Source organism: Pan troglodytes, chromosome 15 (assembly GCF_028858775.2).
Source record: "Pan troglodytes isolate AG18354 chromosome 15, NHGRI_mPanTro3-v2.0_pri, whole genome shotgun sequence".
In the NCBI taxonomy this organism is placed as follows: domain Eukaryota; kingdom Metazoa; phylum Chordata; class Mammalia; order Primates; family Hominidae; genus Pan; species Pan troglodytes.
In genome coordinates, this window is record NC_072413.2 from 98,388,399 (window position 1) to 98,416,223 (window position 27,825).

At 47.3% G+C, this 27,825-nt stretch overlaps 1 protein-coding gene and 1 long non-coding RNA gene across 4 annotated transcripts in view; both read left to right on the plus strand.

Moving 5' to 3' along the window:
• WDR25 (WD repeat domain 25) overlaps positions 1-27,825 on the plus strand; it is a 155,458-nt gene that overhangs the window by 11,536 nt on the left and 116,097 nt on the right. The gene's annotated exons all lie outside the window — the stretch shown is intronic.
• LOC112205397 (uncharacterized) lies at positions 19,775-21,394 on the plus strand. Its single transcript, XR_008539096.2, has 3 exons — positions 19,775-19,862; positions 20,005-20,110; positions 20,592-21,394. It is a non-coding gene; the product is annotated as an uncharacterized LOC112205397 (long non-coding RNA).

The following is a 27,825-nucleotide window of genomic DNA, read 5'->3' on the forward strand; positions in this document are numbered from 1 at the left end:
TGTACTAGGCATGTTCTAAACGCTCCGTCTCCTCTTCATTACAGGCCTGATAGGCCACTTCTGTCCTCATTCCCATTTTACAGATGAGGAAATTGAGGCACAGAGAGGTCAAGAGACTTGTCCGTGGTCACACAGCTAGTAAATGATAGAGGCAAGCAGGGAAGCTTCAGACTCAGAGCCTGAGCAGAAAGAGCTACCACCACTCACGCTGCCCTCCTGCCTCTGAGAATAAGGGATGGAAAAGCGCATCCCCTTCACCCAGGTGGTGTCCAAGCTCTATCCCAGCTTCCAAATTTTGTGGTTCTGTTAAGGGACATACAGAGAAGAGATGATTTCTGGGGTGGTTTGGATTTGCATTTTTATGTATCACAGGATCCTGTTGATTTATCATTGTTAGTGAATCTGATTACATTAAGATATCTTAGATGTGCTTTGTAGAAAGTGATCTATTTCACATTCAAAGACAAGGGATTTATGGCTCTAAGTGCCAGAGTGAGGGTTTATTTCAGTTTTTAAAGAATTATTCTTGATGGATTTTACAAAATGAGATTGAGAAGTGATTTGATGTGTGGAGTGAGGAGTCGTGGAGCATTATGCAGATGATTGGCAATTTATTCTAAGCACGAGGCAAATCTATTGGCAATGAGAGGCGCAGCTGGGAAGGAGGTTTGGGTGGTGGTAGTGGGCCTTTGGTATTTGGGGAGTGAATGATTAACAGTGCATCCAGGGTAATTAGATGAAGGTGAGGAGAGAATGGGTGATGTGTGTGTGCGCATGTGCGTGCATGCATAGCGTTCATCTGGTTCATTTGATAGAGGCCCATAGAGGGGAAGACACACCCGAGGACACACAATAGGTGTTTGGATGCTTCCTAGTCTGGACACTATATTTGCTTCTCTTCTTTCCCACCTTCCAGAGGACTTTCAGAATCATCTGAATTACCCCAGGATTGGGAGTGTGGGGCTTTAGACTGGTTGGCAGCAGGGCTGCCGAGCCTCTGGGAAGAGCCATGAGATTCTGAGCTGGAATCTTCTCTTCGTGGGAAGTGAAGTTTTTTTGACACTCCTCCTCCCCCATGTGAAAGCCGCGACATTTCTGAGGCCAACAAATGAGACATTTCCCAGTTTCAGTTGCCTTACAATCTTGTATCTTACAGAAAAAACCTCGGGTTGAAGAGGAATAAGAAAAGGAAAGTGAAGCAGAACCCAAGCTGTGTTTTCTGCTTTTTAATAACTTCATTCCATTTAACTTAAACAGTTCAGTGTACCAAGGGCGGGGCCTTGTGCTCGCCAGATGCTGACAGGAAGAAAACAGCCGTGTGAAGGTGCAGCCTCTGTCCTCGAGAAGCAAGCTTCATTCACTCTCATCCCATGTCATTAAGGGAAGGATAGAGCAATTTGGAAAAATGCTTTTAATGTAATTGAAAAATGCAGATTGCAAAATTGGCGCACTTAGGAGTCGAGACAGTCTAGTAAATTATTTCTTGTTGCTTTTAAAACTCGGAGATAGTAGACTCTTAAAGGTGCCTGTCTAATACCCAGTGATGGCCTGTGTCCAAATGAGTTGTTTTAGATTTAATTTGTTTTATCATAAAAGTGGTAAAATTTTGGAAAAAATGCAAGAAAATGGCAGAAATTAAAAGATAAACCATAGACCCTTCATTCAAGCCTAATGACCATGAACATTTTGCAAGCAGCGTTTCCTTCTAGTCTTTTTTCCCTACATATATCAACTAGTTTTAATCATATGGTAGGTACTTGTACTTATCATATGGCAGGTTTTTGTAGCCTGCATTTAAAATCATAGGGTGGTCATTTCTCCCCCAGATTGTTAGTATTTTTTCCTCTTAAGAGAAGGGTTGGGTAAGTCATTCCAACCTTTTAAGGTTTCCTTCTAGCTTCTGCTGTTTCTTGTCAGGTGTTTTCTTTTGTCTATTCTCCCAGATGAACACAGCTCTCATGCAGACCCCTCATATACTGGGGGGAGTGGAGCAAGCCGGGGGACAGAAGCACTGAGGGGCAGTCAGAAGGTACATGTGAGTGAGACCAACTGTGTCAGCCCAGGATAGCTGGAAGCCTGCCTTCACCTGGCCTCCCCTCTGGCAAGCTTCCTGAAGTTTCCTGAACTTGGCAGAGGACAGCGTACCTTGATCTTCTACGTGGAATACTGTAATACTGGCTGAAATGCAGGGAGGACCAGAAGGGCTTTAGAAACCTACAACCAAAGCGGCCCTAGAGCTCTGCTTTGCCAGGGCTTGTGGGGCTGTTCCAGGCCTGCCTTTCCTCGCCAGGATTGGGGCACTGGGGAGCTCGGCCCCCCCATAGAACGAGGGCCATACAGAGATGAGCGGCACCCCCTGGGGCTGCTGCTGCTGAAGGTCGTTGACTTTGCGACTCTGATTGCTTGGGCATCCTGGATGTCCCTGGATTGAGCGTCTCGGTTTCTCCTCTTTATTTCTTGGCCTTTCTGTTTTATTTTTCTGGGGAATTTCTTCCACTTTATCTATCTTTCAATGCTTTTTTTGAATTTGTATTTCTGCTGTCATAAACTTTCAAATTGAAGAATAATATATATTCAGGGAAGTGTTCTGTCATGTTTTTACATTCCAAGAGCTGTTTCTTATTTTCTGAATGTTCCTTTTTTTAATATAGCATATTGTTTTTTATTGTATATTTACAAGGTCTTTTCTTAGCTCTTTGAGTTCTTTGAAAGTTTTCCTGTTTTCTGAAATCTTTGTTTCTTTCTTATCTCCTGCGGTCTTTTTTTGTTTTGGTGTCTGTGTTCCATGTTAGAGATTTCCTGCTGCTCATTCCAATTAGGGAGGGAGGACCTAAAAAGCTGACCTGACCAGAAGCTGTATCTGTGTGTGTGTGTGTGTGTGTGTGTGTGTGTGCATGCACACGCCCTTGTGTGGGGGCAAAGGGACTTTGTTTGCAGCGGGCCGGATGTAGGGTTATGAGGCAGCAGGCTGGCGCTCATCATAGGAACCCACTTGTGATTATTTTTATGTATTTCCTTGAGCCTGGTCAGCTTCTCAGGGAGGTGTCTTCTCTGGGTGGGCTCTTGGCCTGCTGCCAGCCTTCCGGCATCTGAGCTGGGGAAGAGGGTCAAGGTCTCTGTGTTTAGTGTGCAGACGGCACTCTCCATCCTGTCCTCCAGCTTGGTTTTCTCACTGTCCAGCACGTCTTTTCCCACCAGTGTGCAGATCTGTGCCGCTCTTTTTGGGGGCTGTGTAGCGCTCGGTGTCTGACACACACCATCATTTATGTGTAAAAGTGGCTGCGTCTTCTCACCCTCCACAGCGGCAGAATTATTACCTTTTGAAAATGTCTGCTAATTTAATGGTGTCTTGTTTGAGAACCAAGTGAGTTCATTTACGTACAGCTCTTTTAGAACGGGCCCGGCACTTCGTTCATTCTAAACAAGCATTTGTTATCCTGGTTCTTGTCCATTCATCTCCTGTAGTCTTAGCGTTTCTCTTATCTGGGCAATTTACATACTTACAATATTGACCTTTCATCATATTTCACCCTCTTCCCCCCCAGGGTGTTGTGTGATGTTGAGTTTTGGTATTTCATGTATTTTTTTTTTAACAGAGAAAACCTGACATTTTTCGCTGTCAAGTCTCTGGCCCTTTCCCTTTGTAATTGTCCGTGGCTCTAGAGCATGGCATGTCCTCCCCCACCCTGAGATCTGATAAATCGTCACCTATATTTGACCTTCATCTAGTAGTGATTAGCTTGAGCCAGTTTCAATTCTCGTCAGTGGGTCTGAGGCAGGCCCTGCGCCACCATGATGAATGTGTGCGTGGTGCCAGGGATCGATGGGCATATTAAGGAGCAGCGCCGCGGTCCCCGGCAGCCAGCTTCGTGATGCTCCCCCACACTGACGCTGGCTATTCATGATTTAAAATGACCTTCGTCCCATCCGGCTTATTCCGCAGGGCATGGGTACGCCACAGCTTCCTCAACCTTTCCTCAAAAAAGAAATGTTGTTTTTGACCATAAAAGAAATGCAATCTGGAAAGAACAGAAAGGTATAAAGAAGAAACAAATTGCCCATTTTCTCTCCACCCAGAGGCAATGACTGCAGACTTTTTGGTATATTTTCATCCAGCCTTAAAAAAAAAAGATTCAACATAGTTGAGCTCCAACTATACATCTAATTTAAACCCTTCTGTCCCTCCACATACTGCAGTAGCAGTTTTTAATGCTGTAATTTATTGCTTTGGTTTTTAGTGTGGTCTCCAAATCCCTGGGGGGCCTCAAGACCCTTTCAGGGGGTCAAAACTGTTTTCATAATAATACCTAGGAGTTATTTGCCTTTTCCATTCTCCTTCTCTCCTGAGTGTACATGGAGTTTTCCAGAGGCTATGGGGCGTGTGCTTTTGCAGTGGATTAAATACAGACGCAGCTTTGAGAACCCAGCTGTCTTGTATTAAGCCAGACATTAATGAGATCTGCAAAAATGTAAACAATGCCTTCTTACTAATTTTTCTTGGTCTTGGAAAATAGAGTTATTTTTATAAGAATGTGCTATTTCTGTTAACATGTGGGGGGTTTGTTACTGTTACTTTTACATAAATTAATAAATATTTTAAAATGTCCTCAGTTTTCACTTCTAATATGCCAAGTACCCATAGCTATAATCCGAAAAAACAACAGCTCTTTGGGGTTCTCAGTCATTTTAGACAGTATAATTGAGGACCACAGTTTTCTTTACATCTGTAATTACATTTTGGGGGATCTCACTATTGTGTTGGTAAAAATGTCAGCACATCCCAGTTCTGGGATAAGTGAGTGGGTTCTTTTCCAGCCATGTCTCTGTCTTCTTCTGCTTGGTTAGCTCTCCAAACTGTGTGATGAAAACGTGATCCCAGGGGTCCAAGCCTCTGTCACCCTCTTGCCCCTTCTCCTCTGCCCTTCCTTTGGCCCTTTGTGGAGATGACTCAGCAGCATTACAAAACCATAAGCAAAATCCACCAACTCGACCATACACTGAAATTATCATTATCCTTTGAACACCCTCCCATCCATTTCTGGTCCATACGGGCTGTGTTTGTCAGAGTGTGCGTGCAGCTCTGCAGCCTGTCTTTCCATTTAACATTCTCTCCCAGCCCTGCCCGCGCCACACTGTGCCACCAGCCGCCTCTGCGTCTTTGGAGGGCCGTCAATTTTCACTGGTTCCATGACGCTCTATCGAGTTGATTAACTGTAATTTACTTAGCCGCCCTTGGACACTTAGGTGGTTTCTAATTTTTGCTATTATATAGATAATGCTGAAGTGGTTATCTTCATGCATGAAACCCTTTTCTGTTGGATTATTTCTTTCGGATTGATTCCCAGAAGTGGGACTGCTGGGTCAAAGGGTTGTACATTTTCATGGGTCCAGATACGTCTCTTGTCAGATTGCTTTCCAAAAGGATTATACCAATTTGCACTGCCACCGCAAAGCTTGCGGTGTTGGTAATAACCAACTATTTTGCTTAACTATCGTGCCTAGAATTTTCCCTTGAAGCCCCAAGGGGGCAAAGGCCCTTATCTAAGTGAATGTGATCTATAATTATTTAGACTAACACCAAAATTGCTTTCGGAACATTCTTAACCTGCTGAGTTTAGAATTCTAATTCGCATACATGCTAGCATTAAAAGTTTCACAAGTAGCAATTTCTCTCTCCCTACTCACAGTGTGTTTACACAGCCTGACAACTGTAGGGAAAATGAAAGAGATTTTATAAACAGAAGTGCTCTCTTTCTGAACTAGTTGAAATGTTATTTTGAAAGGTACAAAAACACAAATTAAAACAGATTTTCATTGTCACCTTTGCTTAGAAAAGTTGTTTGTTTTCGTCCTGGGCTTCTTTTCGTGTTCTTTTCTCTCATTCAAGTGTGTTCTGATATGGTTCTGATACGGTTCCCGTACCTGGGTGTCCTGCTGTGTTGCTGTTAGCCCGGGGGCGGAGGATTGGTGGCTGTCATCAGGTGCTGGCAGGGCTGCTGTGGGAGGGGAACAAGGTGTATTCGGGTTTGCTCCCAGGGCAGAAGTAGGACAGATGGTGGAAGGTGTGTCTGTGGGGGGAAGAGGTCAGCACATGGTGAAGAACTTTCCGGTGCTCAGAGCTGGGCAACTCGGGCAGTAGACTACTTGGAAAGGGAGCGAGGGCTGTTTTGCCTGGAGGGGTGTAGTGCAGGTTGGAGCCCATGTTGCTGGAGGGCTGGGAAGTAGATGCAGGCATTGGGTCAGCCACTCAGACCTCGGGCTCCAAGGCCGTTAATGGCTTGAGTGTCCTGTGGTCAGGGCCAAGATGGTGGCTGTGAGCTGCTCTGCCCTGAAATACTGCACTTGGGGCCCCGCCTGAGTGGAGCACAGCGCTCCACACACTGCGTATTCAAAAGAGAGTCAGGCACATTCCTCCTCTAATTTCTCTGAGCTTCAGCATTCTCATCTGTGAAATAATTATCTCACAGGGCTGTGAGGATCAGAGGAGGTTAGATGTGTGAAACCACTCTGTAAACGATAACGCTCTTACAAATGGAAGGTATTATCAAGAACTCCAAGCCGGGGTTTATTCTGTGATTGCCTCCTAAGCCGTGTTCCTAAGCGTGTGAGGCTTGCAATCCAATTTGCCTCCAGTTGCCTTGATTCGTTGATCAAATAATCCGGTGCGCACCCAGTGACCCCAGCAGACTCTTGAGGAGCTCAGGTCCCTCTAGGTGTGGCTTCTTGTCTTCCAGTCCAGCAGTGTGACATGGCTGGCAGTGGTTGAGGTGGTGGACTTGGGGGATGGCTCAGCTGATGGGCCTTGTGACGTCTCCATGAGCCAGGCTTCTGGAGTTGCTGCTGTGTGGCCTGTGAATTCCTCGGGCCTTGCTTTATGCTGTCTCTGCTGTGAGCAGAGAAAGCACTCAGTGGCAGTGTCAGCAGGGCTGTTCCTCACTTCTTTCTTCATTTGGTCATCTGTATGGCTGTCCAGCCATCAGTTAAATTCTGGCTCTTTGCCAGGCCCTGGGATCAGAGGGGACCAGACCCACTCTTGCTGGTAAAAGGTGAATGAGGCACAGACATCAAAGCAGACTTGAGAGGGATGATGAGAAAGGCCCTCCAGGGCTATCTGTGCTGGGAACAGGAATATACGGGAGAGTGTGCTAGGTCTGTCAGTGCTGGAGGCAGAGGACAAGAAAAGCCTCAGGGAAGGGGAAGGACGAGTTGGGTCTTAGAAGATGAGGAGCCAGGATTTCGGGGCCAGCCTGGACAAAATAGGGAGGCCTATCTCCACAAAAAATTAAAAAATTGGCTGGGTGTGGTGGCACATGCCTATAGTCCCAGCTACTTGGGAGGCTGAGGCGGGAGGATTGCTTGAGCCCAGGAGGTTAAGGCCACAGTGAGCCATGATTGTGCCACTGCACTCAAGCCTGTATCTCAAAAAAAAACAACAACAATGAAATCGATGAGGGGCAGCCAGGTGGGTGGGGAGGACAGCCCTGTACTGTGCATGCTGTGGGGCGGGGACAGTGAGGACGGCCAGGTGAAGTGCTTGGGCTGGTCATCAGCTTTAGCCCTGGATGGTCAGTGGCCCAAGGCCAGATGGCGCTTCCTGTACTTGTGCTGGGTCAGGCACCACACAGGGGTTTACATCTCATTTGCCCTCAGCTGGGTAATCATCAGAGCTCAGGGAGTCTTATTTCGGGGTTCAGTCCCAGCCCCTGTGCTTTCTGTGTGGCTTAGGGTAAGTTACTTAACTCTCTGGACCTTAGTTTCCCCATCGTAAGTCAAGGACAATAACAGCATCCACCTCAGTCTTCTGAGGATTAAACAAGAGAACCCACGGCAGACTCTCACGAGAGTACCAGGCGTATGGCAGGCACTCCGTAATGCAAGCTGGCAGCAGCATCAGCATCTGTATGCCCCCTTTACAGATGACAAAACTGAGGACCAGAGGGGCGTATTGAAGGACATGTAGCTCCTAAGCACGGGGCTGGCATTTGAACTCACCTTTGCTGCCTCTGCTTTCTGGGATTGTTCTAGTCACTTCCCTGCTTGGGGGCTCCAAAAGGGTAGTCGTGTAACTGTGGCAAGGCCTTTAATCTTTTTGTGTCTTAATGAGCTCGTCTGTAAAATGGCAGGAGCTCTGATATAAGTTCCATGAGGGCAGGGAATTTGTTTTCTTCCCTTGTTTTATCTCCAGTTTGAATGAATAGCACCTGCTCAGTCGACCATGCTCTTTGTGGGCCTACTTGAATTTTGGGATGTAGAGAATCTTGGAGGGGTCCAACTGCACTCCCCCACCCACCCCTCACCTCCAGTCTGTGCAGGAGGCATCCCTGTGGGGGATTCGGGATTGGTTAAATGTCGCCAGGTTTGTGAAAGGGCTTTGGAAACTTTGCTGGGAGCTAAATCAAAGTGATGATTGTTCCACATCTGTGAAATGTTTTTTTTTTTTTTTTTTTTGAGACGGAGTCTCGCTCTGTCGCCCAGGTTGGAGTGCAGTGGTGCAATCTCGGCTCACTGCAAGCTCCGCCTTCCCGGTTCACGCCATTCTCCTGCTTCAGCCTCCCGAGGAGCTGGGACTACAGGCGCCCACCACCACGCCCGGCTAATTTTTTGTATTTGTAGTAGAGATGGGGTTTCACCATGTTAGCCAGGATGGTCTCGATCTCCTGACCTTGTGATCCACCCGCCTCAGCCTCCCAAAGTGCTGGGATTACAGGCGTGAACCACTGCGCCCGGCCGAAATGTTTGTATTTACACTGTCAGGTAATGGTCATGGGCTTGCAGCTTGTACGTTTGTTTATTTATTATTTATTTATAAATCTTAAATCCAGAAAGGACTTGAGGAAGCCTACAATAAAAGATACAAACACAGTGAAGCTATTAAAGCAAGACAGACCATGAAAAGCCACCCCAAAAGGAGAAGGAAGCCTGTCAATCAAGCGCAGAGCTGACTGCTGTTCCCAGCTGGTGCCTTGCGTCTTGTTCTGTGTGCTGTGTTCTCGCAGACCCAAGGCAGGTGGCACAAGGTTGCCCAGTTCTTGCTGTCCAAGAGAAGCCAACACAAGTGGCCTCACAAAGGCATGTGGGATGGCAGGACAGTAGTGCTCGAGGAAAGGCAGTTAGCTTCTTGTCTCAGCTGCCCAGGGAGGAGATGAAGACCATAGGAGAGGCCAGGGGAAATCTCTGTCCGAATCAAGCTAAGGAGAGGTCACATGTTCTTTCTAGGGTGGGCTGTGGCAGGGCCACAGGTCCCTGGGCCAGACTGCCAGAGTTGTTTTGCTCTTTTCTGTGCCTTGGTTTCTCTCCTGCCAAGTGGCTGTAACAATACCTATCTCACAGACCTGTTGTGAGGATAAATGTTGTGGTTTTGGCCAGGGATCTGGACCTTGCAAAGTGCTTTTGTTAACCTGACCTGTATGGTCTGTGTTTCTCATGGTGAATGTTGTATTTCTCAAATGGCTCAAGTCCTTCAACTCAGGTCCCCGAGTTCAGAGGAGGTGCTGCTGGAGGGGTGGCAAGGTGGGGTCTCCCCTCATGCCCTTGGCTCTGTCCATACTGACATTGTCAAGTGTGACCTGTTTGTTATTGCCTAAAAACACTTAACGAGTTCAAAGCAAAGGGAACATACTTTTTAATTATTTCTCTGCTTGTCTCCAGCAATGCTGTTGTCAAGGAAACCAAAACCTTTGGAAAGCTTTTCAGCTTCTCGGTCGGAAGAGGATACTTGTACAGTGGAAATTGTCGGTGGAAATGGACCTGTCGTTCTGTAACAAAATCTGTTTCTTTTAAAAGGGCTTACTTCCTTCACTTCTTACAAATGGACTCTTTTTGGCCTTTTAACAGAAGATGGAAAGTTGTTACTGGTATTTTCTCTTTTAAAGAATTGCCTGCATTCTTGACACAGTATTTCATTCATTCAACATCTGTTGTGAGACTTGGGTGCTAGGGATGGGAGTGTGATACAGAGATGAATATAGCCTTTCTGGAAAGGCTCCTGGCTCATTGAAAGAAACAGGTGGACAGATCATTATAGTGCAGCATCATGACTGCTCTGAAGGGTGTTGGGTAAGGTGCTCTGGGGCATAAAGAACAGCCTGGGAGGGGCAGTGTCAGCAAGTCACAGGAGTCCTAGAGGATGGGTAGCCATTGCTCAGCAGCAAAGCGATAGAAGAGCATTCCAGGCCAAGGGAACAGAGTGTGCAAAGGCAGGGAGGTGTACAAGAGCATGCTGCCATCAGCAAACTGCAAGGTAGCTGGACGAGGCTGGGCATTGGATGCATAAGGCATGAGGAGCAAGACAGGCTGGAGAAAACTCTTTTTGTTTTTGAGACGGAGTCTTGCTCTGTCACCTAGGCTGGAGTGCAATGGTGTGGTCTTGGCTCACTGCAACCTCTGCCTCGCAGGCTCAAGCAATTCTCCTGCCTCAGCCTCCTGAGTAGCTGGGATTACAGGTGTGCACCACCACACCTGGCTAATTTTTGTATTTTTGGTAGAGACAGGGTTTCACCATGTTGGCCAGGCTGTCTCCAACTCCTTACCTCAAGTGATCCACCCGCCTTGGCCTCCCAAAGTGCTGGGATTACAGGCATGAACCACCACACCCGGCCTGGAGAAGACTTCTGATCAGGAGTGGGGAGTGTGAAGTGGTTGCAATACATGCTCTTCGAAGTGCATTCCATTTCCGCCTGACAGAGCCTTGCTTCTTGACATGCAGAGGCATGTCACTCCTTTTGTTCTTGCTTCAGAGGGAAGGGACACTGCTAACACGCTGGAGTTTAATAATTTACTTTTGCTGCAGGAGTATGGCCTTCCCTGTAATGTTTCAGCCAGCATTCCAGTAAAATTTTATGATAGTTAAGCCCTATCGGAGCATTGGTTTTATATGAAAAAGATAAATCATTGTTAGAAAAACAGGAGTCTTAACTTTTAAACACCCCTTGTTATTTTTCTTGTAAAACTTTAAAAAATAATTTCAGATTTATGGAAGAGTTATAAAAATAATACAGAGAGTTCCTATGTACCCTTCACCCAACTTCTTCGAATGGTAACATCTTGCATAACCTGGTGCATTTATCAAACTAAGAAATTAACATTGGTACAACTCTGTTAATTAAACTATGGACTTTATTTGCATTTCACCAGGTTTTCCACTAATGTCCTTTTTCTGTTTCAGGATCCAATCTAGGATGCCATATTGCATTTAGAGAGCTCTTGCTATTTAATGAGTAATTTGTTTTTTTGGGGGGTGGACTGGGCAGTAAGGAATGGACTGGAGCTTGTCCTGGCCACTAATTTTGAGTTCCCTGTTCTGAGCAAACCCTGCACATCCTGGCTGATGTCCCATATCAGGAGACCAGAGCCTTGAAGCTACAGTTAAGCTCGTACTGGATGTCTTTTGGTTTTCAAGACTTGCTTCCTAGTTCAATCATGAACAAGACAAGCAGAAGGTTTGCACCTTAATGAGGCTTAAAGAGCACTCACTTATAAAGTGCCATTAGTGACTTGTCCTTAATGGTAGCTGTTTAGTGATAACAGGTTTCTCATTCCTTTTTTCTTTTTTTTTTCTTCCTTTTTTCCTCCTTCTGGATTTAACCCAGCCAGCCTTTTGGGCTAATGTTGACATTAGCTAGAATTCGAATTTAGACTGCTTACCACATTGATGTTTTTACACAACCTTCCTGTGGTTTATCGGATAATTGAGTGTGTCTTGAGGCAGCAACTGAGTTGAAATGTGTTGCATTTAATGAGTGAAACTAGAGCATGCTTTGCATACCGATAGATGCACATCTGTAGGTGATTTTTCCGACAAAAGTCCCAGCTTAGGACGTTTCCTTCCATTCCTTTCCCTTCCTTCTCTTGCATTTCCCCCCTTTTCCTTTCTCATCCTTTCTCTCATGTCTTTTTTGGTACTTTTTTCACTATGCTCTCCTTTGGCCTTGCACCTGGTCCTGTCTCCGCCTGCCTTTTCTCCTTTGCATTTCCTCCTTTCCGTCCCCCTGTGCCCCTCTCGCTCTCTCTTGCCAATTCCCATCTTCTATGCCTTTCCCTGCAACAGGCCAGTGAAGCTGTTGCCACGGAAACAGAAGCCCAGCAGAAGCTCTGTTCTGCTTTCCGGATGCTTCTAACGATGATGACGCAGATAATATTGATTTCTAGAATCAGCTAAGCCCTGGCCTGTGGCCTCTGGAGTCCCTTCATTTTCCAAAGGCCAAGCTGATGCCACAGCTCATCATTCTGTTCAGTAGATGGTCATTTTTGATTTCAAAATTGAAACTTCAAAATTTTGAGTAATCTACTTCCCTGTGGCTCCAGAAGACTGGTTGCAACCATGTGAAAAAGACTTACTTGAATTTACTTATATTAACTGAGGGAAAAATACCAGATGAGGAGGGTACGGGTGCTGCAGGTTCCAGGAATAACTTAAGTTACACATGGGAGAGGGTTAGATGCATTTGTTGAATTACTGGGCTGAATGACTGCTTTTAAAGGACTTGGGGGAAAGAGAAGTACAGTTGAGGCCTTAAAAAAGATACTTAATTCAATGAATATTCAGTGAGGACTGGCCATTTCTGAGACATGGGGTCAGGTGCTGTGGGGCACCAGGAGTGTGAAAAGCACATTTCCTCCTCTGGAGGAGTGGCTTTTTAAGTGACAGAGCTGGGGCATGTGTGTCCTGTACCGCAGTGACATTCCTTGATACTTGTCATGGTGATCCAGTGAGTGCAGCTGTTGTCAGTTCTGCCGTACAACCCACATGCCTGCACATTAACTGGGCTTTTTGGTCCCCTCGGAGGGCTGTTGGCGCCTGGTCCTCAGTGGAGCTGGTTTATGATGGTGGCAGCCTTGCTGCACCTTTCCGGGTTTGACTCAGGCCCAGCTTGTTGGCATTAGCTAGGATTTGGAGTTTTGCCATTCAGCCAGCACCAGCTAATAGCCCAGCAAGGAACAGTTAGTTCATGGATTATATTTAAGTTAGTACTTATTCCCAAAGGTAACTTTGTTTAATAAAAACCTTAAGCCCTTATTACTCTGCTTCTGGGTATCCTGGCTCCAGTGTGTAAAAATAAGACTTATAAAATTCAAACATTATTTGTGAAAATGCAAAAACATTTTCATTAATACAGCGCATGATAAAAAGCAAAAGGCACTTTCCATCTGTGGCTAAGTGGTCTTTCTGCACTCGGGTCTTTTTGTTTTCATAATCACTTTGCGCTTATTTAAATATTGCCCTTTCAGTCGTGAATTTTAAAGGGAGGAAGCTTTGGTGTGTGAATAACTTTACAACTACCCACAGTATTTCCATCCAGTTGCTATGACTTAAGTTGATAATGGACCCCACACAGTAGTCACTAATGGATGATAATCTAGGAGTGTTTTTGTTATTGTTTTTATTTTAGAAGAAAGGTTTGAAATTAGCATAGTAAATCTCTGTGGGATCTTTGCAAATAAAAGAATGTTCACGTTAAAAACAATTTTCAAGAAAGATGTATGGTAATGAATAAAACATCAGTGAGTGAAAATAAGCGTGTTTAATTATTCAAGTAGAAGTAGTAATTTAAACTAATTATTGCTTGCGGATTTCATAATTCAGTTTTTGTCTCACAATAATATTTCCTCTGGGCCTCCGGGGCGCGTCGGCGGCTGCTCGCTGTTCCTGGGGCGGGAGAGACCTCCCCCTCCCCGTGGCTGCAGCCTCTGCCCCACCGAGCCGGAGCCAGAGAGGCCCAGTTTCTGCTTCTGCCGGCCTCCTCGTGGTCTCAGTCCACATCGATCCCCCTTGCACTGCCTCATTAGGCATTTCCTTGCTTATCACCTTCTCTGGTTGATTCGGGCATCTCAGACCAGTTCTGTCCATTGAGGTCTGAGTGTTGTGGAGGCTGGTCCCCTGCCTCCTCCCTGGTGTCTTAGACTTCCTTGGCAGGGGTGGCCCTGAGCACCCTGCCCATGTCCCCAGGAGGCAAGTCCTTGCCGTTCAGGGCTGCCTCAGGTTGGATCCCCTCCAGGAGGCTCCCCTGCCTGGGGATTGATCACTTCTTCCTCCCCAGTGCTTTGTACCAGCAGGTCCTGGTGGTAGTAAGAGAATTACAGAGAGAATTTGTTGGTTGACATTTTTCTTTTTTGGGCTTCTTTTTACTTTGTTTCTGATCCTAAAGGAAGAAAAACATATTCATACAGAGGAATGGAAAAGTACCAGAGAGCCTGAGAGGCAGTGGGGAGGACACTTCATCCCCTGGAACTTGCACCTGGTTTCTCTGCTCCTGGGTGGCTCTGCACGTGTCTTAGTTCTGCTCATTCTGTGTATGCAGGCACTTGCCATTTTCTCTGTGGAATTTGAGGGCTTGGATGTGATTTTTAGCATGGACACTTTGGAGGGGCTCAGTTACATTCTCCTTGGTGCACCTCCTGGGGTACAACTGGCATTAGCAGGTGCTGATGAAGGAGTAGGAAGTGCTGAAAAGCACTTTTGCTCAATCGTGCGAGGCTTTTAAAACCCAGTTATTACTGCTACTCCCATGAATGCCCATAATGGCACAGGAGGTTTTCTGAACCTTTCTTTATTGCACAAATGCTCCTGGAACAGATCTTGACAATTCAGGTGAATTATTATTCTACCCCTCAGAAGGTAAAGGGAAAGCTTTCTGTTTGTAACTTTTTCTTCCCAAGTGTCCTCTGTCAAAAGGTAGTGACATCTTCTCTCCTGATATGTGATGTCCATTATTACCTCGGTATAATCATAAAGCTCACACCCAAAAGCTTTCCATCCAGCACGTCAGAGGGACAATCTTTATTTAAGACACACTCCCCCACTTTTCTTTGTTATCGCTTTCTCCTAAAAAAAAAACACAAAACCAAAAAATCAAAAAATTCCCTTGGCTTTAAAGGCATGATCTGGGCTAGGAGTGACTCATTCTTTTGCAAGGTTATTGTCGTAGGCAGGAACAAGACAGGTGGGACATGGGGGTGGACAGAGTGATGCGCTGTCAGCCAGGGGCCAGGGGTCCAAATGGGGTTCTGTCATTTTCCAGCTGAGCCCTCGGCAGGCCAGGCAATTTCTGGGTGTTGGTTTCCTCTCTTGGCAAACATAGAGGCTCAACTGTGTTCTCTGAGGCCCTTTTAAGCTGAGTAGTTTTGTGATCTCCAAACTAACTGTAGCTAAATGAGGTAATGAGAGAATTACAGGTGTCCCCCAAACTCTTCCTGCAGAGTAGTTGAAATGAGCATTCATGATTCTGAATCGGTTTTCTCTCCCTGTGAGCTCCAGAGGAAGTCATTAAGCAGAGAAATTACTAACACCTCGTGACCACCGTGGAGCAGAGCCAGGGGCACGAAATAAAATGCCATAGGGATGAGACCCGTGCAGCCAGCCAGCACTTAGGGAGATCTGCTAGGAAGACACCCTTAGGTTGTCCTCCTGAGGGTCCAGCCCTCTCTGAGGGGTTGACAGCTGAGCTTCATTACGTTCTTGACCCTGTCTCGCTGACCTCAGGGCTTCTGTATTAGCAGTGTCCAACAAATGGTTGTTGGGGTGAATTAAATTTTCTCTTATGGATAGTGTCCTATCCATTCTACCAAGTGAGCTTCCTCTCGGGGAAGAGACCATTCTTCTTTATTTCTTTGAAAACTGATTTTTTAAGAATAGAAATACAAATTGGTATTTGATGTACAGAGAAAAATGAGTCGTGCTCCCATGCTCTGGATCTGGAGAGGCCACATCTGGCTCATCTCTGGATCCTAGGGAGCATCAGCCTTGCCGCGGGAAGCAAAGCGGTCCTGGGCTGCCTTGAATTAGAATGACCTGGCTGCCTTTCCAACCAAAGCACATATGGCCAAATGTTGGGAGAGTGAATTGGAGGCAAAAGCCTTTGGAATTATTGGGATCGTTGGGACTCCTGGGAAGGAACTGGGCAGACTTGTGTTTGAGCCATGGCTCTTTCTACCCTAGGTCTGGGGAAGGTCCTCTGCTTCTCCCCCACTGTTTCTTGTAAAGTGGTGCTGGCATGCTTAGCCCGCAGGGCTGTTGTGTATGGTCAGGAGATAGCAGCCCTGAGTAGTGCCCAGAGCTTAGCACAGACACAGCAACTCTGGTTCCTTTGAAGATGGAAAATGAATATGTATCATTTTGCAATGATAATGTAAAATCAATGTGGAGGTGTGATTCCATTAATAGATTGCTGATGAACTCAACTTTTTAGGAGCCCGTTTGTTGCTTAGAGTGACGCTGGCTGGAATGAGGCAGAATTAGAATGACAGGCCCACTCTTCTAATTGAAATGCACATGAAGTGCTTGGCCCTCAGACTTCCATCGAGATGATTGCAGTGATCAATATTCCAGTTTGCTTGGCTGGCAGCTTCCGGGGAATAAGAATGGATGATGGACCCAGGGAAAGTACTGCCAAACAGAGCATTAAGTTAATTCCTGTTTGCCTGGGTTCTGGCCTGCCTGATGAAGTGCCTTGAGTAGAATGAGGCAATGTTGGTGCGGACTTTATCATGGGCTGTACCCAGTATCACAAGAGCTCAAGGTGGCTGCTCCCTGACATTCACTTTTGGTAGCAATTAGAACTCCCATTTGCTGAGATCCTACCATGTGTCCAGCCCAGTGCTGGGCCCCATACGCACATGATTGGTCCCCCTGAAACCTCTGAGGTGCCGATGGCATGCCCCAACCTGCGTCCAAGGACCTGGGGCTGAGAGGGCCTCAGGGCACGGTGCTGCAAGGTGCGGAGCTGGGAATGGAGTCCAGGGCTGTTTGCTCCCAAAGTCTACGTTCGTTCCACTCTCCCACGCCAGCCCGTAAGTGTAAAGCAGATGTTTGGAACCTGGGTTCTCATTTTCCTGTAGAATCAGTGTTATTCATGGCAGTGAGGGCCTGGTCCCAAAAGCTGGGTTTACCACTGACAGTGTCATTTCTCATGTGGTTTTCACCTTGACCTTACCACCATGGGAGGCAGAGCGCACACCCCTCTGGTGTTCCTGGCTGGGAAACAGGGGCCCCTACCTGTGGGCTGCGTGGGCCAGGAGGGTCAGCAGGCCCTTGGGGGAAGTGCAAATGCATCCTTATCTCTGTAGTGCTTCCTCCCAGGCATAGGGTCCGCTGGAGGCCTGGCGTTCCCATGGGGCTCACTGTGTGTGCAAATGTTCTGTCCCAGTTCAGTCTGCTGACTGGGAGATGCTGACCTGACTCTGTTTCTCTAGGGCCATGATCCTGACTCTGAAATGCCAAGTATACACCCCTCCCTCCTCCTGCCTGCATTCTCCTTCTGCTGTTACATGGGGGCATGCACCCCTCTCCCCTGCAGGTCTGGCCTCTGCTGGGCCCATCCCTCCTGTGAGTGACATGGTTATTCCTTGTATCATTGTCTGAACTTGGCACTGGTGTGTTTGGGCCCTTCCTCTTAACCCTCCTACCTTGTGTCCCCATGCTAGTTCTGTCTTTCCTGTGCTCGCAGAATCTGTCTGTCCTCTTGCCCCCACCTCAGAGGCTTCTTCCAGTCTCACCCCCTCATTCTCAGAATTGAATTTTTTATCTGTGGAAGGTGGCAGCTGGCAGCCAAACCAGGAGCCTAAGTCTTGGGCAAAGCTTCAACAACGATGCTGAGCTCAGGGGCCTAGGAATCCTCTCTCTGCCCCATCTTTTTTTTTTTTTTTTTTGAGATGGAGTTTTGCTCTTGTTACCCAGGCTGGAGTGCAATGGTATGATCTCAGCTCACCGCAGCCTCTGCCTCCCGGGTTCAAAGGATTCTCCTGCCTCAGCCTCCTGAGTAGCTGGGATTACAGGCATGCACCACCACGCCTGGCTAATTTTGTATTTTTAGTAGAGACGGGGTTTGTCCATGTAGGCCAGGCTGGTCTCCAACTCCCGACCTCAGGTGATCCACCCGCCTCAGCCTCCCAAAGTGCTGGGATTACAGGCATGAGCCACCGTGCCTGGCCTCTCTGCCCCATCTTATAGGCACCCTGGGGCCTAGGATGGGGCTGGGGTGCAGGGGATGGGGAGGGAGGCTGGGCCCCCTGGAGGATCAGTAACTCTGTTATATGTCTTCACTATAATCTCATTTTGGGCTGCACTCTGCTTTTGTTTTTGTTTGGGAGCCTGCTTGGAGGCCAGCACTAACAGAAACATGCAAGGGCAGAAGCAGAGCTGGCCATCGGGAGGTGGGTGGCCTGCAGGGCCTAGCTCTGTGGCGCATGGATTGGTGTGTCAGTCGCCCTTCCTGGCAGCAGCTCTCAGTGATTAGGCTTGGAGGAGCCTTGGCTTTAAGTTCTCTTTGGGGAAGGGTGGATATTAGTGCTTAAGAAACGCCACTCCCGAGGAAACCCACCTGGATGTTTTTCTCTGTAACTGGCCATTTGGAGACAGGGCCAGGCTGTGCATAGGCTTTTGAGTTTCTCAGGTGCTTACATGGGGCTCAAAATGATGATGCAATCAATCTGTTTCTTGACTTTTGGGCCTGGGTCCAGCTCAGAATGGAGGTGTGCTCCATGGGCTTGCCTTTGGAGAAGATGGTTAGCAGGGCTGTGGGAAGGGATGTGTGGTGGACAGAGGTACAGGCTCCCCAAGGCTTAGAGGCTTCAGAAGCCCATGTCAGGCACGTGGGACCCAGGTTCAAAGCAGAGGATGGAGAAGGGAGGGTTAAAGCCTTCCTTCTGACGTTGATATGTGTGTCTCAGCACTGGGACCTGGAGCAGTCGGCTTCGGAGGCCCGTTGGACTGTTGAATATTGATCGTGTGGGTTTGGCTGAGGAGCATAGGCAGGTGTGTTTGCCATTCTTATGTACTCAGGAGGGGTATGAAGGGCAAGTCAGTGGCACAATTCAAGCAAAGTGCTGCTGTTACCCGAGCATTTGCTGTGTGCCAGGATCTTCACACGGACAGCCTCAGTTTTCATAGGAGTCACTTTTAGGCATTTTATCTCCATTTTGCAGTTGAAGCAATTGATACTTAAGATGGTAGTATCTTTGTTTAGTGTGAAGAGCCAGGAATTGAGTGGGGAATGCCCTTATGGCAGCAAGACAGTGGCACCAAGTCCTGCCTAGGTGGCTTGTCCAAGGATCAGAGTCCAAGGCCACATTGCTACCAAGTGGCAGAGCTGGAATCAGTGTTACTCAGCCTCACACATTTTGCTCCCTGTGCCTCTTCAGAACTTCGGCCTGTCACATGTGTGCAGCTGTGGGAGCCCAGATTGTGAGTTGGTCAAGGTCAGGGCCACACCCTGCACTTCCTGCCTGACACAGAGTAGGTGCTGGACAGACATTTGTGTCGTGAAAGAGTGAGTGAGTGAATGAAAGGCACACCATGGGGATAGAAAAATAAGGGGCAGGCCCCAGGGCAGTTGGCAGATGTGAAATGTGGTTTAAAGACTTGGCAGTAAATCTGTGGCTAGGCCCCCCTTCTCCTTTCATTCCCTTCTTCCTTCCTTCTTGGGATTCAGAATTGCTCTCTGGGCGGAGGGCTGTGGAGCAGGAGCGAGGCTGCAGGTGTGAGAAGGACCCCGCCGTGCCAGGGCAGCCTCAAGGAGCTGTTGAGCGAGTTGAGCCCAGAAGACAAAGGTCGCTGAAGTCCTTCCAGGAGAAGAAGATCAATGCCTGGGCTGAGCCTGCGGTTAACATCTTAATAGTAACCGGAGAGTTTCTGAGAGATTAGGTGATGATATATACTCAGAGCTCAGACAGTTAATTTGCATTGTGTCCTATATTCCTGAAAAGTTGCTTTCAGATTCTTATTGATGTGCTCACATTTTTTGGGGTAATTGTCCTCCTTTGACATTAATAACCCCCCTGTTTACTCTCAGGCTCACATACCTCTCAGAGTCCAGGAGGCAGTGAGGGAAAGCTTTTAATTCAAAGCCCTATCCATCTTCCCAACTCAGGTGAGATGGGGACTAGAAAGTCGGTCTGGCTGAAGCTAAGTGAGGCCAGCCTTCTGGGTGTTGGGTATCAGGTTCTGGATGGGGCTGGCAGTTGTGTGTGGGGCTCATGGATGGTTTTAGGCTCTTCTGCCCCCTTTGTCAGTGTGCCCTTGTGGGAAGCCGGTGCGTTTCCAGGGGAGCTGCTGGAGGCTTCTTATGGCATGCAGATCAAGGAAGACCTGTAGACTACATGCACCCTGGCGCTCCGGGTATGTTGTTTCTGCAGGTTTGGGAGGCAGCTGTCCCCCAAAGCATACAATTATTAAGAGCAGGGACCATAGTTTCACACTTCAGTGCCTAAACAGGCCCTGACACCCAGTTTGGCTAGGTTGAGTCTGGGTGCCAGAGATTAGAGCTGGGATTGGAGATGTAGCCTGTCCCTGCTCAGGAGCCTCTCATGTGTATTGCCTCTCACGTGTATTGTCTGTGAGTGTGCTGGGCTCCCAGACACATATGTCACAGTGAGCTGTGGGAATGACCCTTGACTCCTATCCTGATGGGAGTGGGAGAGGGTGCAAGAACTGGCCCTGGAGACAGGGGAGGGGTTGTGAGAGCCAGAGCACAGATGCCTGCACACCAGGCACTGGGGGCGGGGGTTGGGATGGAGAGTGTGGTGATGGTAATGGCTTATAGTCGTGGGGGCTTGGGGACTTCTGAGGGATGTGGGTAAATCTGGAGTTTTTCCTATAGGAACGGGGAGCCATGGAACGTGCGTGAAGCGGTGTGTAAAACTGGAGAGAAAAACCCTAAGGAGACCTCATCGGATGTTCCTGTGATAATCTAGGCCTCAGGACAGGCAGACTGGGATGCTTGTGTTACCCCTAACTTTAGATGACTCTCCCACTGCTCCCCTCCTTCACTGTAGATTCCCACAATTTCAGTATCAATGTAATTACAATTTAGGGGCTTAGAAACTCCTGTATTTATTGAGAACCCACTTAATTTACATACATTGAGTTTCAATATTGCACAACTCTGTGTGGAGGGGTTAGGGTGGAGGAGACCTGAGATGACAGAAGGCCATGTTCTCTAGGGATGGTCTGCAGCCCTCAGTGCTGTCTCTTTTCCCTCCAGCGCCCCCTCTGTGCCCCCCTCCAATCCCTGCTCCCCCCAGTCTCTATAGCTGAAGGCTAGGACGAACTGTGGGGTTGTGAATATTTACGCAGGCAGGCATAGGACTCAGTGACGCAGCTGAGAGCCACGCAAGTGTTTGGTGACTCATCAGACCTTCTCCAAAGACTTGTGATATTTTTCTCCTCTGAAGGGCCGAAAGCAATTTGCAGTTAATGATAGTATATGACGCCAGAAGAGTACGCAGACCTTCCGGCTCATCTTTTCTGTGCCTTGGGTGTTTTGTTTTTGAAAAAACCTATGTGAATTATGTTCCCTTTAGTAATGTTTATTTTATTCTGATTATTAAAATAATGTATGCTCATTGTAGAAAATACATAAATGCATTAAATAGGAAATAAAAATGCATGAATTATTTTTCCATTACAGTGTTATTAGGAATGTTTTGCCTGTGCAAAGGAGATGTGGAGCGCTAGACTTATTTTATTTGAGGTGCTTGTTGAGATAACTGAGATCAGTGGGTTGCAGCCTGTGCTCTGGGGACTCCAAGGGCTTCATAGAAATTTCTAGAGGCTGCCTCCAGGGTGGGGGATCTGGGGAGCTTGAGACCCACTCCCAGGTTCCTCCCTCCAAACAACTCTGCCGTTTTCTGTCTCATGACTGGGCCTTCTCACAGGGCTGCCTTTGAGCTTATCAAATTGGAGACCCAGTGATCCGGCTCCAGCCTCTCATTTTACAAGTGAGGAGTTGCAGGCCACTGGTTAAGCGTGTCTGGCGCAAGGTGATGTGGTAGCTTAGGGCTGGTCTTCATGCGTTGTAGGCCTGCATTGCCTTTTAGTATATGAATCAGTTAGGAATATTGGCATTTTAACTTTAATGCCATTGTCACAAGCTATGTCACCATGCAGAGGACCCCCCACCACCCATCCCAGGAAGCTGATCAAGGGTCTTTAAAGGGCTCTCTTTTGAGGGAAGGGGACACCTCAGAGCAGCTGGCACTTGAAAAGATGAAAAGTAAAAGCCCCATCATTGCTGTTATGCACACAAAGGAGGAGAAATTGCTGTGGGTGATCCCTGGTTGTATGAATATTGAGAAGAAATTAAGTAAAGGCTGTGTTTCCTGACACTGATGTATTAGAACATGGAGTAACTTTCTACAGGAAATTGGAACAGGGATCCCTTTAAATTGAATTTGAAGCTGTGAATAGCAAACCTGCACTTGGCCCTGTGTGTCCTAATGCAAGTTAAGTAAGCAGTTTCCTGGGTAAGAGTTAAGTACTTTAGGGATATGGGTTAATGTTGAGGCCAATGTGGCTCAAGTTAATAAATTGCCTCTCACGTGTATTGTCTGTGAAGATGCAGAAGAGTAATTTGCTTCCTGCAGAGCTGCTCCAGAATTCTCATACTTAGTTTATTAGATTTTTGGCCCAATACATTTGTTCCCTCTCATTGGTTTTGTTGATAATAATTACTCACCCCCTTCCATCTCTCTATGGATTTCTCTTGGTTTTAATTGTTTTCAGTAGCCACAAAAGTTTACCATTTCAGAAAATAAGTGTTTTAAAATAAGAATAGTCTTGGCCAAACCCCATCTGAGTTTCCAGAGGGAGACAGTCAAAGCTCTATTGTTAAAGTGATTCTGGGGGCAGTGGCCACTGAGATTAGGAAAAAGCCAGCGCTCCCTTCGTCAAACACGTCAGTGCTCGTCCCTGGCCTAGGCAGCTCTCTGGGAACTGGCTTCCTGAGGTTTACATACGCTCTGGAATCTGGAGTGAGGGTGTATGCGGCAAGGGCCTCCCAGGGAGATGGTGGAGGATACAGAGGACCGGCCTCCCAGGGAGACGGTGGAGGATACAGAGGACCGGCCTCCCAGGGAGACGGTGGAGGATACAGAGGACCGGCCTCCCAGGGAGACGGTGGAGGATACAGAGGACTGGCTTCCCCATGCTGCTGGTGTTTAGTTCTTGACCCTGTGGGCTCAGGGGTCGGAGAGAACATCGAGAATTGTACCCACCACTAGGCACCATGTGAGGGGCCAGCAATACCTAGCTCACAGTCTAATAAATCAGTTAATTAACAGGGTAATTATAAGTTGCACAGTGGTATTTCCTGGGAAATGGAGAAAAATGGCTGGGTGGGTAGGGGAGAAGACAGCATGCAAGCTGAGGTTGGAAGCCTGAGGAAGACATGGGTCCGTCCTTGCACGGAGGACAGCCCGAGGCTGAGAAGAGCTTGGTGTGTGGCAGGAGGTGGAATGCAAGGCAAGATTTGTCTTCAGATTATTCCTTATAAAGAGAGTGTTCACTTTATACTTGGGTCTTTTAGAATTTTCTTAAACTACAGGACACTCACTTTTGGATGCGAAGTTTAAGCAGATTTTTTTTTTTTTTTTTTTGGATACAGAGTCTCATGCTGTCGCCCACACTGGAGTGCAGTGGTGCAATCATGGCTCACTGCAGTCTCTACCTCCTGGGCTCAAGCGATCCTCCTACCTTAGCCTCCTGAGTAGCTGGGACTACAGGTGTGCACCACCACGCCTGGCTAATTTTTGTATTTTTGATAGCAATGGAGTCTCGTCATGTTGCCCAGGCTGGTGTGGAACTCCTGAGCTCAAGCAATCCGCCCGCCTCAGCCTCCCAAAGTACTGGGATTATAGGTGTGAGCCACCCTGCCTGGCAAAGCAGATCTTTTGATACTTTGTCCAGAACATAATTGGTTTCAAATATTTACCCATCACACATTTAAATAGTCTCTGGTAAGCCATTTAATGGTAGATCCATTCCTGAAGGCCATGTTGCTTTGTGCTAGGCTCAGACCCCAGCTTCCTAGCTCTGTGATGCTGGGCAAGCAACCCCAAGGTGCCTCTGTTTCCCCATGTGTAAAACAGAGAAAATAGTACAGAGGGTCTCATGCTCTTGGGTCACAATTCCGTTAGTGCCACTGTCACATTTTTCACAGCACTCCTAGGCCAAAACAAACAACTTAATTAACAGTCCTGTTTACTAAGGAGTGAGGACCAAACAACTTAAATACTTATGTTGTAACAACACCTGTTGGTTCTCAAACATTGGAAGTAGGTTGGATGCTACCACCCTCATGGTCTGTTCCACATTGATTTTCACTTGCTTTTTGCTTTTTTTTTTTTTTTTCTCGAGATAGAGTCTTGCTCTGTCACCCAGGCTGGAGTGCAATGGTGCAGTCTTGGCTCACTGCAACTGCTGCCTCCCAGGTTCAAGCCATTCTCCTACCTCAGCCTCCCTAGTAGCTGGGACTACAGGCGCCCGCCACCACACCCAGCAAATTTTTGTATTTTTAGTAAGACAAGGTTTCACCATGTTGGCCACGCTGGTCTCAAACTCCGGACCTCAGGTGATCCACTCGCCTTGGCCTCCCAAAGTGTTGGGATTACAGGTGTGAGCCACCATGCCCTGCCTGGTTTTTGCTTTTTATCACGGCAACTATTGAAAACTCAGCTTTGCAGAGATATGATGTCATCTAAAGAAATGCAAAAAGATCTAATGTTGAATGTAATGTTGAAAGCTCAGCTAGCAGTCTGCATGTTGTCTAGCAGATATTGCTGTTTCCCTTAAAATGGTAAAATATCCCAGCCTGGGCAACATGGGTGAAACCCCATCTCTACAAAAAATAGAGAAAATTTGCCTGGTGTGGTTGTGGGCTCCTGTAGTCTCAGTTACTCAGGAGGCTGAGGTGGGAGGATCACTCGAGTCCAGGAGTTCAAGGCTGCAGTGAGCCTTGATTTTGCCATCGCACTCCAGCCTGGGTGACAGAGTGAGACCCTGTCTCAAAAAAAAAAAAAAAAAAAAGGTAAACTATCCCTTGGTGCATTATTTGGGAACTGTGGTGATAGTATTGACGTGTTTGGTTTAGTGAAGATGAAGGAAATGGTGCACGGAAAGTGCTGAGGGCAGTGCTCGGTATTAGGTGCTCAGGAATCATTGTTGCCCTCAATCTCAAGGGTTCCCTTTAGTAGACCTAGAAACGTGTCTTTAGGAGTGGTGAAAACACGGCTCTTGGAGATGTCTAGGGAGAGGTGCATTTAGTTGCTTCATGAGATGACAGTGGAAATATACAGTCTTTCTGCGTTTTGTAGTAAGTGATTGTAAGTATGCATGTGCGTCTACGTTAATAAGTTAAACACAAATACAGACATCCAGTTGTTTCTTCAACGTCTCTACATGTATATGTGTTTAGGTATTTGTCTCTAACCTTTCAGTTGTGTTTTTAATCTTCTTGTTGGGAAAATGGGTAACGTCTCCGTGGTTTGCCTTATATTTGGGATATTAGCAAAGGGGAGAGTGTTTTGAGATGGGGTTGATGCTACAGGCAGGCCAGATCACGAAAGGCCCTGGTAGGACACAATAAGCCTTAAGTTTTTATTCAGAATGAAATGGAAAGCTGCTGAATGGTTTTGTTGTTGTCGTTTTTGAGACAGTCTTGCTCTGTTGCCCAGGCTGGAGTACAGTGGCGCAATCTTGGCTCACTGCAACCTCCACCTCCTGAGTTCAAGTGAATCTCCTGCCTCAGCTTCCCAAGTAGCTGGGATTACAGGCACCCACCACCAGGCCTGGCTAATTTTTGTATTTTTGGTAGAGACGGAGTTTCACCATTTTGGCCAGGCTGGTCCCAGACTCCTAACCTCAAGTGATCCACCTGCCTTGGCCTCCCAAAGTTCTGGGATTACAGGCATGAGTCACCACAACTGGCCTGAATGTTTTTAATTTTTAAAAAGGTAAATTAACTCTATGGAGATATAACTTACAATAAAATGCAGCCCTTGAAGTACACTGTCAGATGAGTTTTGACAAACCTGTATACTTATGCAACCATCGCTCCAATCAAGGCACAGAACCTTTCCCCTGGCCCACAGTGTTCTGGGTATCCTTTATCAGCCCATCTTTTAGTTCCACCCCCAACCTCAGCCCCAGGCAACCACAGATCTGCTTCTCTCATTGTAGGTTGGTACAAAAGTAATTGCGGTTTTTGCCATTACTTTTTTTTTTTTTTGAGACGGAGTCTCGCTCTGTCGCCCAGGCTGGAGTGCAGTGCCACGATCTTGGCTCACTGCGACCTCCGCCTCCCGGGTTCATGCCAGTCTCCTGCCTCAGCCTCCCGAGTAGCTGGGACTACAGGCACCCACCACCACGCCCAGCTAATTTTTTGTATTTTTAGTAGAGATGGGGTTTCACCGTGTTAGCCAGGATGGTCTCGATCTCCTGACCTCGTGATCCGCCCACCTCGGCCTCCCAAAGTGTTGGGATTACAGGCGTGAGCCACCGCGCCCGGCCTTGCCATTACTTTGAATGGCAAAAACCGCAATTACTTTTGCACCAACCCAATAGTTTTTCCTGTTCTAGAATGAAATATGTAAATGGAATCATGCAGGGCGTAGCCTTTAGTGTCTGACTTCTTTCACTTAACAGAATGTTTTTGAGATTCATCCACGTTCAGCCATTTATCCCTTTTTATTGCTGAGTAGTATTCCATTGCATGAAAATACCAGAATTTGTTTATCCATTCTTCTGTTGATGGACACATTTGATTTGTTTCTAGTGAGCCGTTAGAGGTAGTTCATTTTTTTTTTTTTTTTTTGAGATAGAGTCTCACTCTGTCACTCAGGCTGGAGTGCAGTGGTGCAATCTTGGCTCACTGCAATCTCTGCCTCCTGGGTTCAAGTGATTCTTCTGCCTCCGCCTCCCTAGTAGCTGGGACTACAGGCGTGCACCACCACGCCTGGCTAATATTTTTGTATTTTTAGTAGAGACGAGGTCTCACTATGTTGGCCAGGCTCGTCTTGAACTCCTGACCTCGTGATCCGCCTGCCTTGGCCTCCCAAAGTGCTAGTGCTAGGATTACAGGCATGAGTCACCGCGCCCAGCCTAGAGGTAGTTCTTTTTTTTTTTTTTGAGACAGTCTTGCTCTGTCACCCAGGCTGGAGTGCAGTGGTGCAATCTCGACTCACTGCAACCTCCGCCTCCCAGGCTCAAGCAATTCTCCTGTCTCAGCCTCCCGAGTAGCTGGGATTATAGACGTATGCCACCATGCCCGGCTGATTTTTGTATTTTTAGTAGAGATAGGGTTTCCCCATGTTGGCCAGGCTGGTCTCGAACTCCTGACCTCAGGTAATCTGCCCGCCTTGGCCTCCCAAAGTGCTGGAATTACAGGCATGAGCCACCGCACCCGGCCGCCTAGAGGTAGTTCTTAAATGAATGTTGGTGTGGACTGGACATGTTTTCATCTCTCTTAGGTACATATTTGGGAGTGGAACTGCAGGCTCATATGGTAATTGTGTATTCAGCTTTGTAAGAAACCACCTGCTTTGAGCAACGGGGTGACACCATCTTATTTACATCTTTAAAAGTTCCCTTTATTGAGGCTGAGGCAGGAGAATCGTGTGAACCTGGGAGGCGGAGCTTGCAGTGAGCCGAGATCGCGCCACTGCACTCCAGCCTGGGTGACAGAGCAAGACTCCATCTCAAAAAAAAAAAAGAAGAAAAAAAGGTCCCTTTATTTCTAGATGGAGAATGGGTCACGAGGGGCTGGGGTGAGAGCAGGGGGAGCAGCAAGGGGGCAGAGGCAGCTGTCAGGTGAGCAAGGCCAGTGCTTGCTGAGGATGATGGGGACAGTGAAGGGGCTAGCTCTCACGGATGGTTGGGGACAGGATAACTGAAACTTGGTGATGAACTGGATGATGTTGGGAGTGAAAGATGATTTCAGGTTTTGGCTTAAGCTACTAAGGATGAGATGGTGCTACTCACGGAAAAGAGAAGACCCAGGAAGCTTTGAGCATGTTAACTTAATTTCTCTGAGGCTCACTTCTATTCTGTCCAGCAAG